The sequence below is a fragment of the Quercus robur genome, chromosome 11, assembly GCF_932294415.1.
Source record: "Quercus robur chromosome 11, dhQueRobu3.1, whole genome shotgun sequence".
In the NCBI taxonomy this organism is placed as follows: Eukaryota; Viridiplantae; Streptophyta; class Magnoliopsida; order Fagales; family Fagaceae; genus Quercus; species Quercus robur.
In genome coordinates, this window is record NC_065544.1 from 54,169,449 (window position 1) to 54,191,295 (window position 21,847).

Consider the following 21,847-nt stretch of genomic DNA (forward strand, 5'->3'; position numbering starts at 1 on the left):
CGTATATAGGGTGCCAAGTCAACGTTTAATTTTAAATGATGTGGCACTTGATATACCTTTAGATTGTGTTTGGGAAATTTGAATTTGAATTTGGATTTGGATTTTAAATCAATAAATTTAAAATGTCTTGGTTTCAAATCCATTGATTTTAGATATCATTGAAAATCCAAAGATTTTTGAAGATTGGATCTGTGGGGTTCAGTAAATTGAAATTCTTGATCTTTTAAAATTATTAAAACAGGTATTTGGATTTTAATTATTCAAATCCAAACCTAAATGTCCAAATTTTGTTATCCAAATGAATCATTGGATTTGTAATATTTAATCTAAATCATGAAATGAATCCATTTCAAATGGAGAGGATGCTAATACAAATTCCAAGAGCTGCCTTGTAGCATAATGGATTGGGTCCAGCAGCATGTGACAAATAAATTGTACGGTTCTGCTAATTAAAGAACTAATACCTTGTTTCTTGAACATTCTTATGTTTGCACATTTCTGGATATGATTAGTTTCGAGTCTTTCGACAATGTATCCTCATTGATGGTACTTAGCGTGATGGGAAGAAAATGAATCATTAATGGTACTTAGCGTGATGGGAAGAAAATGGTTTGTCCTGCGATTATGTTGTGCAAGACACATCTAGACAAGACATGGAACAACCAGAGTCTGTCTTTTATGGGTGCTGGAATATGCAACATTATTTGTATCTATTTCCCTCTATAAGTTTCATAAACACTATTACACACCTTGCTTTAAAAATCAAAGGATAGTTATTGGTTTGCCCCTTTCACCTCTCTTATTTAGTTAATTGTTGACAGTAGACTACATCTCAGATAATTTGAGAAGCCTCTTACTTGAGTGTGATGGTGTAGGTAGCCATAACTAAACAATAAGGAATACGAGGTAGAATTAGCAATTTTTTTAGCCCTGTAGTATTTTATTAATTTTCTGTTGCAGCCAACTTGTTATGACAAATTGTTAGGTTCTAAAGACTTAGGATTTTATGTATTTAGAACTCTAATTTGTATTGTTGGCAAACCATGATCAAAACAATGTGTTTAGAAGTGTTTTAGTCTTACTCAAAGTTGTGCGTTTATGTAAAGTTGGAATTGAGCTGAATGCAGAAAAGATTAATGCATTTCGGTTTGGCTCGATCGATCAAAGCTTAGGCTCGATTGATCGAAGCTCGGGCAGAATGTTTTTCTGCAGAATTTTCCAACTCAGCCCTAGTTGTTTTAAAACGTTTTTAGGGTTTCTTATTTGTCCTAAGTATAAAAGGCAAACCCTAGCCACATTTTAGTGTTGCTCATATTGCTGTTTCTGTAAATCTCTTGTGAGATCTAGAGGAGCTTTCCTTTACACGAACTTAGGGTTTTCAAGGAAGAGATTTTATCTACACCTTCATGATCAACTCAGTTGCTGCCATTGAAGCTTAAAGAAAACACAAGCGGGTGTGCTTGTATCTGGTGGTGAATCCAAGAAAGAAGGAGTCTGTGGATTCGAAGCTTGCACGTGGTCGTGTCAGTAAGTTCTACTGGTTGGTAGCAATAAGAAGTCGAGCGTGGGGGCTTGTAAGTCTTATTGTATGAACTTCGATTCTTTCAAGATAGTGGATTCAAGTTTACCTTGAGGATAGCTAGGTTAAATCCTCCCCAGGTTTTTACTGGTTTGGTTTCCTAGGTGATCATATCTTGTGTTATTTATTTTCTGCTGCTTTGAATGATTTGATCTTTGTTATTGAGATAACCTAGACTTGTTAAATTGGACTAAGTAACAACTTGGCTAATTACCTAGGTTAAATCAATTGGTTTTAAGGGGTCTAAAAACTATCACAAATGACCAAACTGTGAGTTCTGAAAGTATTTATTCGCTGTCAATTTTCTTATTCAAATATTTGTAAAAAAAAAGAAAAAAAGAAAAGTAATAAAAAAGATTTTGAAGTGTTAGCTGTAGTTCATGTGAAGGCAAAGACACTTCTTTATTTTAGAGGATTAAGCAATTCCATGTCGTAGGAATATACTCTTTCAGATTGACACTTCTTTATTTTAGATCACAGGCATCCAGAGAATTTATAAAATAAAAGGAAATGTGTGATCCAAATCCAAGTTTGTATGAAGACATAGTTATAGTGGTGGCCAATGGCTATCTCTAATATTTTACCTAAACCAATTATTGCTAGAAGCCAAGAATTGGCTATGGCAAAGCTTGAATTCTCCAAGACCTTGAAAATGAAAGGATATAATGATAGTAAAATTCCTTGTACTATGAGAAATGCTATGTTGTGCATAACCGGAAAAAAAAAATGATCTCTAATATGAAAAGCTGAACAAATGAAAGAGAAGCTAATGTATCAGCCTACAATTGCGATGAATGGACTATGACTATTTCATTTCGTGAGTCACATGGAAGATTTGAAACTAAGTTGTAAGATGTCTTTTCTTGAAAAATTCAGACTTCAAAAGAAAAAGAAAAAAAAAAAGGAAGGAAATGACGAATTTGAACAAAAAGCAACAAGAAATCAAAGACTAAAAGAATATCCGTGACTTGCACCCAAAAAAGGAAGAAGAAGGAGAAGACGAATATGCTTGAATAAGGCAAGGGAACCATCAAATTTGGCTTGGTTACTGAAGCTAAAAGCTATAAGCATTTGACTCTTTTACATTTTTATATGAAAGTATATTTCACCCTTCTTGCCAAAAAAGAGAAGCGTTCCCACATGTTAGTGTATAGCTTAGACTAGTTTAGCCCATTGGGCTTAGCCCAGTATACTGTACTTATAGTTTACTCCTATTACTTGTTTTACACACATACCTAGCCTATATAAGGTTCTCTATTGCACATTGTTATTTACACACATCAATATACAGACTATTCAGTCTTTCTCTCACACTTTATATTGTTAACATGGTATCAGAGCCATTCCTCCACCTCACACGCGCCCCCATGCGCTGGCTGAAGTTTCTGCCTCATGAGCATGTACTCCACGCGTCATCCGTATCCCTCATGCGCTAGGACACACGGCCTCCACGCACCACACGTGCCTGCTTCGTTTCACGTACTGCCACGTCAGCCCTAGGGTGACGTCACACAGCCACGTCAGCACACGTCATCTGTTGACCGTTGACTTGACCAGACCTTTGACCGTTGACTTTGACCAAGTCAAAATATTTCAATAGGACCTGTCTTGCTCAATTTTTCGCGTAGATTCTGATTTTGGGCTCTGTTTCTGCATTTGAGGTCTCTAAATCTCACTTTTTGGTCATTTTCTTCATTATGGCTCAACAAAATGAACGAGATATCATACGTCCTATCACCATTATGTTGGATGGTCCTACTAGCTATCATGCATGGTCTCGAGAATATGACTGTCTTTCTCAAGGGTCATAAACTGTGGAGATATGTGACTGGTTCAATTCCTAAGCCAGTACCAAACCCTAAGTCCAAAGCCACAGCTGCTGAAGAGTCTTCCAAGATTGCTGTTACAACAGATGATTATGAAGAACGCCTAGAGGAATGGGAGAGTATTCAGAGTAAGATCTTGTCTTGCTTTATCAATACCTCTATTCCCTCCATTCATAATCTTCTTCCTTGTCTTGAAACTGCTGAGGCTGTTTGGAAATTTTTGGCCGATCGCTAAGATTGCACTAATGATTCAAGCTTGGAGTTCCACATTGAATCAAAGCTTTATCAAATGCGCCAAGAGACAGGTTAGTCTATTTCTGATTTTTATTCTCAGACTTCTACTATGTGGGAACAACTCTCTACTGCAGATCCTCCACTGGTGTGTTCTAAGGACATTGTGTTCTTTGTCAAATATCGGGATCGCTGTAAATTTATGCACTTCATGATGGGTTTACGTGAGGATTTTGAGCCTACTAGGGCTTCTCTGCTTAGCAGGTCTCCTACTCCTTTTCTTGATGCTGCAGTAAAGGAGCTCATTTTTTAGGAGAATCGTCGGCCTACTTATCACATGTCATCATCTGATCATGTATTGGCTACACCCTCTCCACAGCCTCCCATTGTTGCATTCACTGCTCCTCCACGAATAAACTCCGGGCGTCCCACCTCTCAGTCTTCCAAAGGTACTTACTGTAAGTTTTGCCGTGCCAAAGGCCATGACATCTCTGTTTGTCGCAAACCACAGAAATTTGTGCAAGAGCAGAATAAAGCTTCTCTTCCTCAGGCAGCTGCTGTATGTCCTTCAGATCTATCGGTTCCTACAGGTCCATGTTTGGATTCCTCACTTACTAAAGCTGATATTGAGGCAGTTGTTCAACAGGTTTTATCCCGCACTTCCATTGCCCTTTCTGTCACCTTAGGTAGACAACCTTGGTTTTTTAATACTGCATGTTGTAAACATATGACTCCTGATGAATCCCAATTTTCTGATAAGGCACCCTTAGAACATCCAATCACCATTTACACTGCTGATGGAACTCCTATGCCTATTAGTCATAAAGGAACAATCTCTTCTCCTTGTTTATCCTTTAGTGACACTTTTCATATTCCAAAGTTATCCCTTAATTTGCTTTTTGTTGGTCAACTTTGTGAATTAGGCATAGATCTTCTATTTATTGATCATGGTGTGGATGTGCAGGATCCCCAGATGGGTTAAGTGCTTGGGACAGGCCGTAAGGTTGGTCGCATGTTTGAGGTTCATGACTTGAAGATTCCTTCACAAGTTATTTCTGCAGCTGCTACCACTGCCACCTCCTCACCTGATCTATGGCATGCTCTTCTTGGTCATCCATCCTTATCTCGTCTTTAGTTGTTAGCTTCTCAAGGTCATTTAGGTTCAGTTTAGTTTCAAAAATTTGATTGTTCTTCTTGTCATTTTGGCAAACAAACAAAATTGCCCTTTAATAAAAGTGACTCCTTTTCTTCTGCCCTTTTTGATCTTATACATTCTGATATTTGGGGTCTTGCACCTGTTCCCATTGAAGGGGGATCTAAATATTTTGTCATATTTGTGGATGATTTTTCTCGATATACTTGGATTTATCTGCTTCACCATAGGTCTGAACTTGTGTCTATTTACCAAACATTTCATAAAATGATTGAAACACAGTTCAATCACACCGTTAAAGTCTTTTGATCAGATAATGCTCAAGAATATAATGATAAATCTTTCCTATCCTTTTTAGACAGTCATGGTACCCTTCCTCAGCGGTCTTATCCTTACACCTTTCAACAAAATGGTCGTGTAGAATGAAAATATCGTCACATTCTTGATGTTGTCCGCACCCTTCTCATTTCTGCCTCTCTTCCTGAACTCTTTTAGGGTGAGGCCGCACTCACCGCTGTGTACACCATTAATCGTATTCCTTCACCAACTACATACAACAAATCGCCATTTGAGCTTCTTTATGGTCAAACTCCTGACTACTCCTCTCTTCAGGTTTTTGGTTGTGCTTGCTTTGTTTCTCTTCCTCCTCATGTACGAACAAAGCTCTAGCCTCGTACTCGTCTCTGTTGTTTCCTTGGTTATGGTGTATCTCAAAAGGGGTTTCGCTGCTATGATCCCATTTCTCATCGTCTTCGTGTCTCCCATCATGTTGAGTTTTTGGGAACATCATCCTTTCATGAGTTTTCAGCAGTTTCCTACGTCCTCTTCCTCAGTCTCCCATTTTTACTGATCTTTTCTAATGGTTTTTAGACCCTTTAAAACACAATTGAATTAACCTAGGTAATTAGCCAAGTTGTTACTTAGTCCAATTTAACAAATCTAGGTTATCATAATCACAACGATCATTTCATGCAAAGCAGTAGAAAGATAAATAATACAAAGATATGATCACCCAGGAAATCAAACCGGTAAAAACCTAGGGAGGATTTAACTTAGCTATCCTCAAGGTAAACCTGAATCTACTATCTTGAAAGAATCGAAGTTCATATAATAAGACTTACAAGCCCCCACGCTCGACTTCTTATTGCTACCCACCAGTAGAACTTACTGAAACGACCATGTGTAAGCTCCGAATCCATGTACTCCTTCTTTCTTGGATTCACCACCAGATACAAGCACACTTGCTTGTGTTTCTTTAAGCTTCAATGGCAGCAACTAAGTTGATCATCAAGGTGTAGATCATATCTCATCCTTGAAAACCCTAAGTTTTAAACAAACTAGGGCTGAGTTGGAAATCTACAGAAAAACACATTCTGCCTGAGATTCGATCGATCGAGCCTAAGCTTCGATCAATCGAGCCAGGCCGAAATGCACAGTAACTTCTGCATTAGTTCGATTCCAACTTTACATAAAACATACAATTTTGAGCAAGACTAAACACTACTAACCATATTGTTTTGATCATGGTTTGCCAACAATACACATTAGAGTTCTAAATACATAAAAACTAAGTCTTTAGAACCTAACAAACTCCCCCTTTGGCAATCCGTGACAAAACACAACTAGAAGCTCAAAGTTTACAAAGAAAAGCCCTTTACAAAACAAATGTCCATAAAACAAACTCAATCCTAACTACTATCCATCAGTTGCAAGTGTAGATAGTAGTTCAATTGAATCAACCTGTATATTTCCTGAAACACTAAACAAAATGCATAACCGCATGTGTGGAAAAATACAAGTAAACAAAATAAATTCTTGATTTCAAACAACACACAATAAAGACATATACCAATGAAAAACTCATAAATATAAATCAATAAACAGTTGAAAACAAGAAAGATATAAAGCAATAAAAGTAACTCCCCTTAACATTAATATCCCGACAAAAATATGGCAAGAGCTAAAAAGATAAAATACAATGTAAAGCACCTAGATACAATCTAAACTCCACAAGCTCCAACCAACAAAAATACTCTCCCCCTGAAGACAAAACTCTACAAGAGCTCAAATATGTACTCCCCCTTTTTGTGATGGAATGCCAAAGGGCAATCAAAATCCATCATCAAAAGGGAGGTGGCGGTGAAGATCGTCTAAACTATACCAACTCTACACGCAAAGCACGGATCTCATCGAGCACGTCCACCAAAATCTGTCCATGAGCCGCCTGAATGGTCAAGACATGATCCAACGTACATCGAATGTCTGAATCATCCGAAGTAGTCGGTGGAGGAACATCAGCATCAGCAGCAACAACACCAAACATCTCAGCAGCATCAGCACCTGTAGAAGAGGGAGGAGGTGGAACAGCACCAGATGACGCACCTTTAGGACGCGAAGGAGCAACTCTCAAGTGAGCAGCTCTCTGCCTAAGAAAGGTGGCACCTATGGGAGCAACAACATGAACAGGCTCACCGGAAGGAAAACCATCTAGACCCAGAAACAACAAAATCCTATGAATGAAAATAGGATGAATAAGTGCATGCCCTACGACAGAACTCCTATGAACCTCGTTCAAAGAATGAAGGAACAGATGAGGAAAACTGATAGACGCACCAGAAACAAAAGCATACAAAAACATACATCGCTCTAGAGGGATGGTGTGGAGATGAGAAATAGGCCACAAAGAATGACACGCTATCCTAAAGAAAAGATAGCCAGTCTCGATAAGCTCAGTAGACGTGATCCGAGGATCAGAACCCCACTGGATAGAAGACCCAGTGATGTATGACATGACAACATCTAAGGGTGGAGACTCATCATAAGGATAGTCAGGCTCCCGAACAACCGGAACCCCAAGAGCATCAGCCACTACCCGAGGGGTAATGGTGAAGTTAACACCTCGTATCCAACTCCTAACAATGGTGTTGGAATCATAGACGTGGCAAGAGAGATTCGAGAAGAACTCTCTAATCACGGTGGTCGGGGGTGGATGATCTATCTCTAAGAGGGACAACCAACCTCTAGACTCAAAGTTAGCCCTAATGGCCGGATCAATCTCATCTAAAATCAGCGCACGCTCAGCCCAAATCTTACGCTTACTGTTCAAATTCTCAAAGGCCTCTCTGCTTTTGTCATTCCTAAACACCTCACTCCTAGAGGGAGACTCAGAGGAAGTGGAGGGGGTCCTATGGGCTCTAGTTTTCCTAGGCATAATGCTAGGATAAGGACCAAGACACAAAGCAAAAAAAAAAACCAAGGGCAGACTGCAAGTTAGCACAAAAAAATATAGAGCAAAAATCTATATAATGCATGAACAAATTAAATGTAGTGATGCATGACCTAATGCAGTGCAATTAAGTTCAAGTTCACAAAGTTAGCTTGAGCATAGAGTTTCTAACAAAAAAACCAAAATTTTGAAAAAACCAAAATTTTGAAAAAACCACTTGATCAATTTGTAATAAATTGACGAATTGATCATCATACAAGATAGATTTCAGAAAATAATGACCAATTACATCAATTCAACAAGCCAATTTCATCAATTGAACCAATTTGAACAAAAAGCCCCAATTCGGATTCAAGACAAACCCTAGAATTTTTTATTTTTCATAAAACCCCAAATTGATCAAATTAACCAACATAGATCATGAATATATCATTGTAGCAACAAAACCCATTGATCAAATTCATAAAACAAGGCTTGATGAATCAAAAATCCCAAATAGAGCATAGTTCGAAAATTACCCAAAAACCATGAGATTTATGCATGAAAATGTGAAAAACAATGCAAAAGGAAGGGTAAAATAGACATACCGGCTTAGGGAGAGAGAATCCTTGCAAGAAAATTGGAGGAAAACGACAAAAAAATCTCAGTGGAGCCTTGCCTAGTTAGAGAGAGAGAAAAAAAGTTATGAAAAGTTTTGAAAAAGTGTTTTGAACAAGTCAAATCTGAATTTTTTAAAACCTGATTGACAAGTTTTGATTGATCGAAAAATAGTTTCGATTGATAGAAACAGACAGAGGCTCTTTAAAAAAAATTTAAAACAATTTCAAAACAGCTTCGATTGATCGAAAAACAGTTTCGATCAATTGAAACAGACAGAGGCTTCCTTAGACAATTTAAAAGAATTTCGATTGATCGAAAAATAGGTTGGATCAATTGAAATTGGCAGAGACTCACTAAATTTGAGGAAAAAAAAATAGTTTTTGAAAAAGATTTAAGAACAGCTCAAAGCATTGAAATTGAGGAACGAAATGCATGAGTATGTGATTATATGATTTTCAAAAACAAGAATTGATGCCCAATTTTCCCAAATTTTAAAACTTCTTACATTCTCCATAAATTTTCAAACATCAAATCAATTTTGCACAATACTTAAGGTATTTGCAAACTTGGTTGGTCAAACCAAAGACACATACAATAACATGTACAATGTTTAGCAAAGAGTAACTTGTGTAGTGTGTACAACTAGCAAAAACTTGAGATACATGTGAGCTGATATGTAAATAGCAATTAATTACAAAGTCTACAAAATTCATCACGTAGAATTTAAAAGAGACTATCACCTGAAGAGTTACATCATATAACTCCCACATCTCCTAGAACATAAGCTTGCAATCATGTAAGTTTCTTGAATTTTGCCTCATAATATACATACCAATTTTAATTTATGTGATTTGGCATCAAGCCTAATAGTACACACCAATTTTAAGCATTAAGTAATTAAACCGAGGCTACACCTTATGTTCTTTTTGAGCATGTGCTACACTTTCTCGAACACAAAATCTTACGATATTCACTAAGGTGTTCATGATTGGCTAGTCAACCGTGGTGAGATGGTTATTTATGCCTTTCTCTAAAAGTTCAAGTCCGACAGTCAAAAACATGTGACTTCAAGATCAAGACAAAATTATCAAAACCATAAACATCTTTCCCACACAACATGCACTACAAAGCTTCAACTAGTAAAGTGCAATAAGTAAGCTCATCAAGGCTAAACAAAGTACAAAAGACATGTTATGTGAAAATAGATTGACCAACCTTGTTCTCAAAAACCAAGAAACTAGTGCAAAAATACAATTTGTTTCCTTTTTCTTCCCTTTTTCCTTTTTTATTTTATTTTATTTTATTTTATTAATAAAAAGGAACACCTAGAATGAAATGCATGAATATTATGCAATGCAAATCCTAGAAAAAAAAAACACAGAACCAAAGAACAATGGTCACAAAGGGTAGAGCAATGAAGTACAAGGACCATGTCACAAAGACTCAATTAGTTCGAGTCTTTTGCATCTAAAACCTTTTAGATGCAACATGAGCATTGGAGTTCTTATTCACATGGGAATGATTACCAACTCCAAGATTGGAATAAAGGTTTAAAGCCTTTACCAATTCACCAATGAGTACCATAGGATCTTGTGCTTGAGTCACAAGTACTTTTGGTTTGTTTGCTCTCTTTGCAGCTTGCAGCTTGTAACAGTTTGGACGAATGTGTCCAGACTTTCCACAAAAATGACAAACCCATGCAGGTTTATCATGTGACTTGTCCTTAGACAGGGTAGGCTTTTTAGGTTTAGATTCTTTCAGATCAACCCTAATCTTCCTAGATGATGAAACTTCTACGGGTTTTCCAACCTCACTCATAGGGGGTTTGACAGTTTCACTCACAATCTCACTCACAGAAGGTTCAGAAGAAGATGAAAGGACAAAGTTTGTGGAATGGGGAGTAGACACAGAGATGCTTTCAACAAAAACTAATCCAGATTTGTCAGAAGGAGACTTTTGAACACTCAGCATTTGATCAAGTTTAGAACTAGTAGATCTAGCAACAGATAAATCAAGTTCCAAAGATTTAAATTTATCAAGCAACAACATATTCTCAGTTTTCACATTGTTCAAAAGTTCATTAGCATCAAACAGTTTTACAAGCAAATTCTTCTTATCAAGCTCAAGAGATTCAATTTTCTTCAGGCCAAGTTCAACATTCATAGCATCCTTTGCAGCAATTTTGCAAAGTTTGTTGTAGGTCTCTTGAAGATTTGCATCTTCAGAGAGTTCCCCATCAGAAGGGTTCTCTTCAGCAGATATGCTCTCATTGACTACAGCAGTAGCAGTGAAAGCAATGAAGTTTCCATCCTTGTCACAATCAGACTCATTATCAGAAACTTCACCATCACTAAGAGTTACAGCCATAACCTTACCCTTAGACTTCAAATAGGTAGGACATTCAGATTTCATGTGACCATACCCTTGTCATCCAAAACATTGAGGACCCATAGAATTATTAGAAAATTGACCTACTTTTTCTCTAGGTTTATCATTATTGTTAACCTTAGTGGGATCATTCTTCCTAAAGTTTCTAGGTTCAGCAGTGTTTGTGCCTCTTGCCTTTCTGTTACTATTCTTGAGAAAGTTTCTAAAATTCTTGGCAAGGTAAGCAATCTCTGTAGTAGAGAGCTCATCATCAAATCCACTAACCTTAACATCATCAACTGACTTAAGTTCCATTGATTTGGATTTGTTAGTTTTGGGTAGGTCCAACTCATAGGATTGAATAGATCCTACAAGCTCATCAACAGGGATGGAGTCAACATCCTTGCTCTCAGTAATGACAGTCACCTTGGGTCTAAAGTCTTCAATTAATGATCTAAGAATCTTCCTAACAATTTTAGGTTGATCATAGATTTCACCCAAGTTAAAAGCAAAATTAACAATATCATTCAGTTTAGTATAGAATTCATCAAAAGATTCATCATCAGACATCCTAATGCTTTCAAATTTTGATGTCAATTGCTACAATTTATTGATTTTGACAGCCTTTGTGCCTTCATGCACAGTCTGGAGGATATTCCAAGCAGTATGAGCAACCTCAATATTAGAGATTCTCTTAAATTCCTCCATAAAAACAGCGTTTAAGATAGCATTCATAACCTTGCTATTGAACACGGCTGCTTCTTTTTGAGAAGTTTGTCACTCACTAACAGGAGTAGTGGGCTTCTCCCATCCGTATTCAACGGAGTTCCAGACTCTTTCATCAATTGATTTCAGGAATGTTTTCATCCTTACTTTCCAATAAGCATAATTATTCCCATCAAAGTGAGGAGGAATAACAAGAGAGTGTCCGTGTTCCATGACAACAGGGGTCAAGGATCAACTTAGTGATCAAAAGATTAACAATAAGAGAGCAACCCACTCTGATACCACTTGATGGTTTTTAGACCCCTTAAAATACCATTGAATTAACCTAGGTAATTAGCTAAGTTGTTACTTAGTCCAATTTAACAAATCTAGGTTATCACAATCACAACGATCATATCATGCAAAGCAGCGGAAAGATAAATAACACAAAGATATGATCACCTAGGAAACCAAACCGGTAAAAACCTGGGGAGAATTTAACCTAGCTATCCTCAAGGTAAACCTGAATCCACTATCTTGAAAGAATCGAAGTTCATACAATAAGACTTACAAGCCCCCATGCTCGACTTCTTATTGCTACCCACTAGTAGAACTTACTGACTCGATCACGTGCAAGCTCCGAATCCACGGACTCCTTCTTTCTTGGATTCACCACTAGATACAAGCACACCTGCTTGTGTTTCTTTAAGCTTCAATGGCAGCAACTAAGTTGATCATCAAGGTGTAGATAATATCTCCTCCTTAAAAACCCTAAGTTTTAAACAAATTAGGGCTGAGTTGGAAATCTGCAGAAAAACGCATTCTGCCCGAGATTCGATCGATCGAGCCTAAGTTTCGATCGATCAAGCTAGTCCAAAATGCACAGTAACTTCTGCATTAGCTCGATTTCAACTTTACATAAAAGATACAACTTTGAGCAAGACTAAACACTACTAACCATATTGTTTTGATCATGGTTTGCTAACAATACACATTAGAGTTCTAAATACATAAAAACTAAGTCTTTAGAACCTAACATTTTCCTCTCTCTCTATCCTGAACTTGTGGAGGATTCTTCAACATCGGCTGCCTCTCCATATGACTTATCTCCGGTTCTGTCCCCGGCATATGACCCACCTGTCTTGGATTCTGTGGCACCACCCTCTTTTGAGCCTCTTGTTGGTCTTGAACTTCGTCGTTCCACTCGAGTAGGCATTCCTCCCCCTTATCTCACTGATTATCACTGCTCTTTGGCTCTTGCCACCCTTTATGAACCTCACACTTATCGTGAGACCCATACTGACCCTTTTTGGCAGCAAGCTATGAATGAAGAACTAGATGCCCTTCATAAGAATCGTACTTGGGATATGGTTGATTTGCCTCCTGGTCAGTTTGTAGTAGGTTGTAGGTGGGTTTACAAGATCAAGACCAAGGCTGATGGATCTGTTGAACGATACAAGGCTCGCCTAGTTGCTAAGGGCTTTACTCAGGAGTATGGTATTGACTATAAGGAAACATTTGCTCCTGTTGCTCGCCTTACATCTGTTAGATGTCTCATTGCTGTGGCTGCTGTTCGCCATTGGCCTCTTTATCAAATGGATGTGAAGAATGCTTTCCTCAATGGAGACCTCCATGAAGAAGTGTACATGCAACCACCCCCTGGCTATCCATACTCAGGTAGTTAAGTTTACCGCCTTCGCCATGCTCTTTATGGCCTCAAGTAGGCTCCTTGAGCTTGGTTTGAAAAATTTAGCTCAGTTATTGCTCAGTAAGGTTTCACTTCGAGTCCTTATGACACTGCTCTCTTTGTCCGAAGATCCTCTGCTGGTATCACTCTTATTCTTCTTTATGTTGATGACATGATTATTATTGGAGATGATTCTGTAGGTATCCGCTCTCTTCAGCACTTCCTTATTCAGCATTTTGAGATGAAAGATCTGGGCACTCTCAATTATTTTCTTGGGCTTGAGGTTACCTTATCCTCTAATGGATACTATCTTTCCCAGGCTAAATACACTTCTGATCTTCTCTCCAAAGTCGATATCACCGACAACAAGGCTGTTCCCACTCCTTTAGAATACAATGCAAAGCTCACACCCTTGGATGGTGAACCTATATCTGATGCTACTCGCTATCGTTAGTTGGTTGGCAGTTTGATCTATCTCACTGTTACTCGTCCGAGTATTTCACATGCTGTGGATATGGTTAGTAAGTTCATCGATGCCCCTCGTTCTGTCCACTATGCTGTTGTTCTTCAGATTCTCCGATATGTCAAAGGCACACTTTATCATGGTCTGCATTACTCCTCTCGATCTTCTCTCGAGCTTCATGCTTATTCAGATGCTGATTGGGTAGGTGATCCGACTGATTGACGCTCTATCACAGGTTTCTGTTTCCTGTGAGGTACTTCTCTTGTCTCGTGGCGTAGTAAGAAGTAGGATGTGGTTTCCCGTTCTAGTACTGAGACTGAGTATCATGCCCTTGCCGACACCACTTGCGAGCTTGTCTAGCTTCGCTGGCTCTTGGCTGACATGGATGCTCCACAACCCATTGCCACTCCTCTTTAAAGGTTTTAAAGCGGTGAGAAGGGATATTATTTGGGAGACGGAGAAGAAGAGATATTTCTTCTCATAACCTAAGCCCTAGGGTTTTGGCTTCTGTTCCATTTTTTCAATTACTGAGATGATCTAGATCTACTTATGTGTTAGTTTACTGATTGAAAGTCTAAAACTGGTATAGTCATGCATTTTCTTCATGTCTTTGAATTTACTACATTTTTTCGGAAGTTGAATATAATAGCATTAGAATCTTCACTGATTTCTGGAGGGTCTTGTGACAGACAACAATGCGCTATAAATACAATCATACAACAAATTTCACAACTTTTTTTTCATGATTATTGACCTAATAGATTGTGATAAGTGTAACATCACTTTCATTGGGACCACCACTGAAATCACTATCATTATTGTATATCAACCATAACCTTATACCTCAACAGTTGTGAAAAATATTACAAAATATGTTGTGTCATTAGACTAATTGTGTGACAAAATGTTTAGGTAATAGTTTGAATGTGGCCACCACACAAGGACAGGAATGGAGGTAATCTGATAGTTAAGAGGATTTCAAGTAATTCATTATCAATTAGTGGATGAACCTTTGAATTTATTTGACTCAATTGCTAACATTGAAGCAACATAGGCAAAATCCCTATCAATGTGATTGTTTTCAGGTTGGAATTAAATGATTGTTGGTGTTAAATGCTAAATAAATATATCTTATGTGCAGGAAGATAATATCTTCCAGCTTGTAGGAGAGACCCTTGTTGAAAATTATTTGGCTTGATTCAGTAGTTCTGTCTTTGCATGTGGACAGGTATTGTTTAGATTGCTTTTGTTTCTTTTCTATTTTGATTGATAGGAAGCGAAAATACTTAAACCATTTGGGGTCTGGCCAATACCTTGTTGGAAAAAAAAAACTTACCCAGTGATCAAGGCTTAATCCCTTGTGTTTTTGAGAGACTCTTTGCCCGTATAAATGAATCTCTTATTTATTGAGCTCATTGAAGCTTATATCATATTTTTGAACTATAGTCCTAATTTTTGTTTTGTATCATATTATTGAACTATCAAATATATTACAAAAATTTTCAAAATTTTGGAGTTAGAATAACTTACTCCTTACTATCCAACCTATAATATTTCAATTATTGTGGCTTGAAAAATCTCAACTCAATACCAATGACAATTACAACATGCACTCCTGCCACAATCAAAATCTCACTTTGAGCCATTCCAAACAACCCTAGTGCCTAATTAAACCACCACATTGGGCTATATGCCTCTGGTTTCTTAATCTTAATCCACATAAAACATGGAAGAGCTAAAGTTAGAGATAATGAGAAGCCTCCACTAAGAACTTGACTCGGGAAATAGCTTGAAACCACCAAGGACATGGTTGCTTCATCCTGCTTGTGTATATAGATTCTATGCCATCAAATATTGGCATTCCATAGAGTTGGAAGGAGCTTACAACACTAAGTATGAGCAATATGCTTGTTAATCCTACAACAAGTTCTGAAGTTTCATGCCGGTGGAACTTGAACATGGCTATTAACATGCCCCTTGTTTTGGTATCTGTCACCGCGATAGAAAATTTAGTTCTTTAGTAAATATATTAAGAAAATTTATTGAAGAGAACGGAAAATATGGGATTCAAAGAATGATTGTTAGTATAAATTACTAGATATAAATTTAACACACAAAGATTTGAGTTTCAAGATTTTTCTCAAATAAAACACTTATGATATTATGAATTTGAAATAATAACTTACATTTAATTATTTCAAATCCACAAATCAATAAAACTCATTTTTATCCATAAATTTCATCAATAGAAAAAGAGAAAAAATAAAAGAATTATTATTTCGTCTTATATTAAAGTTATTTAACTAAAAATTGAAATCTAAATCTTTCTTTTTAAATAACCAAAGATGAACTGTTAAGCAGAAGAACAATTTGAGAATTTTGAATTTGTAAAAAACTTATAGGGATATGTGAAACAGAGAAAATAAATAGTACCATATTTCCATAAGCCCAATAGCCTCCGATTGCAAGGGGAAACAAGCACATTGCAATTAGAAGATATGCAGATTTGACACCCTTCCACATTGGCACTTGTGATGGATTCTTTTCACATGAAGGCATGGTAGCCTGCAAAATGCCCAATTTATCAAAAAGAGCTCAATTCCCCACAGATATATAAGCCCAATAACCTCCGTGTGTGTGTTGTGTTTAAAAATTGACTCATCAATTTAAAAAACTTTTATGAAGTAAAATTTGTAGTATCAGTAACATCATAATACTTGTATCTCTAGTATAAGATTGTGACCTCTAAAGGCCAAAGCAATGAACCCAAACGCATTAACAGCACCCAAAATCCTAGAAATTTTCGTGCTCGATTGCACTGATGGATTGTGTAATATGTTGGACAACCTACCCTCTTTAACTGGCACAGCCCATAGGAGTACTGTACAATAGCTCACAGATGAGATGGCTCCTATCAGTGACACACTTGCTAGAGAGTTCAAGTTGGGGATCTGAGACAAAACTACAGTGCCGCATGTAAATACCAAGTACCACTCCACAGTTGTTAATGGCCTTGATATGCCTATGGCCTTGCACAACATCTGGACAAACATATTCAAGGTGGAGCCTACAACGATGGTTAAATTCATGCATGTACCTGCTGATAGGTCTATGATTGGGAATAACAGTAACCAATATGTTATTTTGTCATCTGAATTCCCTAGAAGAGCAAGAAAAAATTCATCAACTTTTTTTTAAAAAAAAATTTGTGGGAAATTGCAAGGTTTCTTTAGGCAAATTGAGTCATAGCTAAATTTCAAGCAATGGGGAACAAAAGTTGTATAGAACTAGTGTTAAAATGTAATTCTCAATGATTCAAACTGGAAACGAGTTTGAGATCCATATTTTTTAATAAATTCGTATTTAGAATCGTTACTTTCAACTCAAACCTAATTTTTCTTATTCTTAAGTAAATGGGTCAAGGTAGACCGAATTGGACCGAAGTGAACCAAATGGGCCAAAGTGGACAGAATAGACAAAATTGGACTAAATGGACTGAAGTTGACCAAATGGACCAAGTGGACTGAGATAAATCAAATGGACCGAATAGACGGAATAGATAGAATTGGACCATGTGGACCGTAATGATGCAGATGGACTGAATAGAACAAATTAGATCAAATGGACGAAAGTGGACCGAATAAACAGAATTGGACTGAATAGAGCAATTGGACTGAAATGGGCCGAATAGACAGAATTGGACCGAATGGACCAAGTGGACCGGATAGACCAAATTGGATCAAATAGACCGAATAAACAGAATTTGACTGAAGTGGACCAAATGAACCAAGTGGACTGAAATGGATTGAAATGCTATGCCAATGTGGCTCAATAGGAACGTAGTAATAACAAATACTACGCTTTAGCTTTAAGATATTATATAGATATAGAAAGGAATTTAAGTTTATATCAAAACACAGTTTACATGGCTATGAAATTGAATGTGCCTACCAATTGTTTAAGTAATAAATTATTATAATGTCTGTCTTTTATTTCTTTGGTTTCATTTTAATTTTGGTTAAGATAACGTTATAATTTTGTGATGACTTTTGATCATCATGGCAATTCTCTTATTCCTTAAAATATGAGAAATTTGAATAATAAAAACTTATAAAGTTTAGTTGTATATTAGGCAAATATTACACACTATAACACAAGTTAGAAGAATATAAATCACCGCAAAATACTATTAATCAAACATACAAAAAAAATAATAGAATGGTATATTTGTAGAGATAATATATATATATATATATATATATATTTGTACAAGTTTATAAAAATTATACAATACTTGAAGCAATTTATTTATTTATTTATTTTTAAATATTACATCTCATTATAAAATAGTGATATATTCCCACGCATTGCAGATTTCATCTAGTTCACTTATAAAATGTATAGCCAAATTTTGATTATACAATCAAATTATATAAATATATATATATATATATATATATATATATATATATTATTGGGGGCCAGCTAGGGGGCAATGGCCTCTTTGATCTGTAAGTGGTTCTGAACTTTTGTCCCTGCTCAAGATATCTACTGCCATTGAATAAACCATAGAAGTACCTTTAAAATACTAATGAGATATATAATGCCCTTGTGGGTTTGGCAAAGTATTTTCGGCTTATACACCATACAGCATGGAATGCTTACCAAATGTAGCTCCGCAAAGATGAAAGTATCTATTGTAACGCATTCCAATTTTAGCTGATTCATGAAGTTGTACTTGCAAGTAGATGGTGTAAAGTTGCCACATGAAGAATAGAGTCAAGCATATGATACCCCATGTCCTGTACCACCAAATACAAAACAATAAGCCAGACAACTTTTTTGCTCTTTTTTTTACCCCACAATTATTGAGTTGGTAATTTATCAATAGTAGGTAATAAAATGGTGACCCGATAAATATGAAAATCGATAACAACTTATCGATTTTCATTGAACACTTAAGCTGCAATTTTCCTATGCTAATGCTTTAAGATAAATTTCATAAATCATTTAGAACTCAGACAGAAACTCACAAAAAGAATCAAAATTTAATGAAAATTTGAATAAAGAAAGTGTACTTTTTGAAAAAACATGAAAGTTTTGAACAAAAATGGAGCAGGACATTTCTAGCCTAGTAAGCAAGCATTTTGTGAAGTTATTGAGTTCAGCACTTGATAATGAACTTGTTTCTTAGAATGTGTAATAAAATTCTGCCTAACTCTGTGCTACTGAGCTGGATATGGGCTTTGTGCCATGCCATTTCAGAGTGTGAAATAGAAGAAAAGCCCTCAGGTCATCCTATTTTGGTACATGGATACTCATCCCTATATGAGTAGCAAAAAACTTGGTTGATCCACTTGCAAACAGTTTTTTAGTCTTTTTGGTTAGTTGTTTATAAGATGGAATCAAAGCCTGGTTACATTTATTTGGTTTAATCATGTGAAACCCCTACTGGGGATGTCTTTTGGTCTATGTGTGCAAGACTCATAATCCGGTCTCAATTTTAAAGTAAACCATTGTTTTTGTAGAGCAAGCAGATGGTTTAAGCACCAAAACAAGCAGAATAAATCTTGTTGATCTAGCTGGTTCAGAGCTACAGAAAGTTAACTGGTGCAACAGGGCTACGTTCAAAGCAAGCTAGAAATATTAATAGAACACTTTCACAGCTTGGGTATGGTCAAATATATATATATATATATATATATATATATATATATATATATATATATATTCTTTCATGTGAAAATGCATTTTCTGTGCAGTTTGCCAATTGGTCAATATTGCTGTATGTACAAACCTGTCAAAAATATCTATGCTCAATTAGGTTTAATATGGCATAGCACATGTTTGAGTTCTCTATTTGAAGTCATCATATGATTGATCCATCTGCCTTTATAATTATTTTAGTAATCCTATTGATAAAGAATGGGTGAATGGAGTTTGATATTATATTATTTGAATGCTACATTGAATGAGATGAGATATCAAAGGAATGGAAAATAATGGAGAAGGAAGATTATTAACTTCTTATGATATAATTTTTGAAAATAAAAATGAAACAGTGTAGAAAGAAGGTAAAACATTAAGTGTAAACTCTAAAAGATTAAGTGATTATTGCAAAACCTCCTGAATTTTCGGTCAAAATAAAACTTAACACTGGCTTCTAATTTGAGAAATACGCAAATTGATCCTTAATTTAAGGATCTAAATCTAAGGATTGAAGTGCATCTGGAATAGGTTCAGCTCATTGTACTCTTTTCAGGATTTATGCAGTAGTCCATTCAAGTCCCATAACTAATTTAGGATATCAAAAAAGAAAAGAAAAGTGAATTCCTCCAATTACAGAGCAAATGTGGTGAATGCGTTATATGACTCATTGAAGTTGGTGCAATTGAATTTGTGTAGTAGGAGCATTGAGAATTCTATAAGATCAGATAGATGCAAGAAAAACCATGATCTATATGAATCTTAAATGAGTTTGACATGCCATTAGAGCCATCAGAAATTGTTTTAGTCAATGATAGTTTCATGTAGAGTCCACATGTAAGCAGTGGGTATTGTAGAATAGAAATTAATATATATTGAGTTAGAAAATCAAGAGAGAAATATATTGAGTTAGAAAATAAAGGTTTTATATTTGTGGCAGGACCTTGGTCTCCAAGTGAACATCAATGCAAGCAGTAAATGGGGATGAAAGGAAAAAATTGACAAAGAAAAACAAAAAATCCGTCGAGCAACTAGTGGTAACTAAATTCTTTTGTGTTTTTCAATGCACAAAATTGAACATGTGGGTATGACTTCAAGTAAATGAATCAGCAAAATGAACTAAGTAGAGTTAAAGAAAATGACTACAACTGCCAAGACTCAAATGGAGGTCACTCAGAGTCATGCTTCATGACATTACGTAATGTCGAGAATTTAAGGAGAAATATATTCTTAGCTCATCAAATGGAAGTCATTGAGGTGAAATATTTTCTTAGCTCATCTATGAATAAATTTATGAGTAATTACCAAGCAAAAATGTGAGGGATAATTCTGCAAGCAGAGTCTCTAAAACCTTTTAAATTTTAATGAAGTTTCTGCTGCCGTGTCCAATTATATTCCTCTGGTTGCTTACTCTTAATCCACATAAAACAAGGAAAGAGGTTGTTTTTCTTGGCCATTTACATCAATTTTTACAATGCTTGTGTCAAAAAATATATCATTAGGCTTTTGGGTAAGGCTTAGCCGCTTAGGCCCAAGACACCACAGATCAAATGCCATAGATTCACTTATCCTCGTTTTATCTTCATTCTCCTCCTTATGCATGACAACATAAACAACATAAAGGGGAAATAGACAGACAAAATCCTAAAACCTTAAACTTGGTCCCTTTGTGAATCTTCCTGATGTCTCAGAACACTACAACAACAGTGCGTGAGCTTCTTCCAGACGACGTCGTGGAAGACATCCTGGGTCAGCTACCAGTGAAATCCATCATCACTGACCCCACTTTCATTACAAAACACTTGAAGCTCAACCTTAACCAATCCGAATCATTAATATCCACAAACACTCACAGTGGGTATTTGCTATACACTACAGAGGATAAGAATAGTTCACCATCTTCCAAACAATTGTGTACGGTTGTTTGCAACAATTACCGCACATTGACCCAGGTTTCTAGGTTTGAAATCCCCTCTTTTTTGGATAAATGCAACATAGTTGGTTTCTGTAATGGCTTGTTCTGCATGGCCAGTGGTGACGCCATGTTAATTAAAAAAATTTATTTGTTTACCCTTAAAAAAAAAATTAAGAACACCCTCAATCAAAATTAAGAACACCTTCAAAAAAAAAAAAAAAAACTCAAACCTCACAGTTCTCATAACCGTGAATGGTTCTCACGGTTCCTCACACAGAAATCTTCGCTCAACGTGTTTGTGTTTCTTATTGTATGGGAATGAGATAGAGATGAGATCTTTTATATTTTTTTAAATAAAAAAATTCCACAGCCACACACCTGTTTTCATG

General features: G+C 36.3%; 1 pseudogene; it reads right to left on the reverse strand.

Annotated features, from left to right (window-relative positions):
• Positions 1-15,437: 15,437 nt before the first annotated feature.
• On the reverse strand, positions 15,438-21,587 carry LOC126705250 (lysine histidine transporter-like 8; annotated as a pseudogene).
• Between the last annotated feature and the right edge of the window lie 260 nt (positions 21,588-21,847).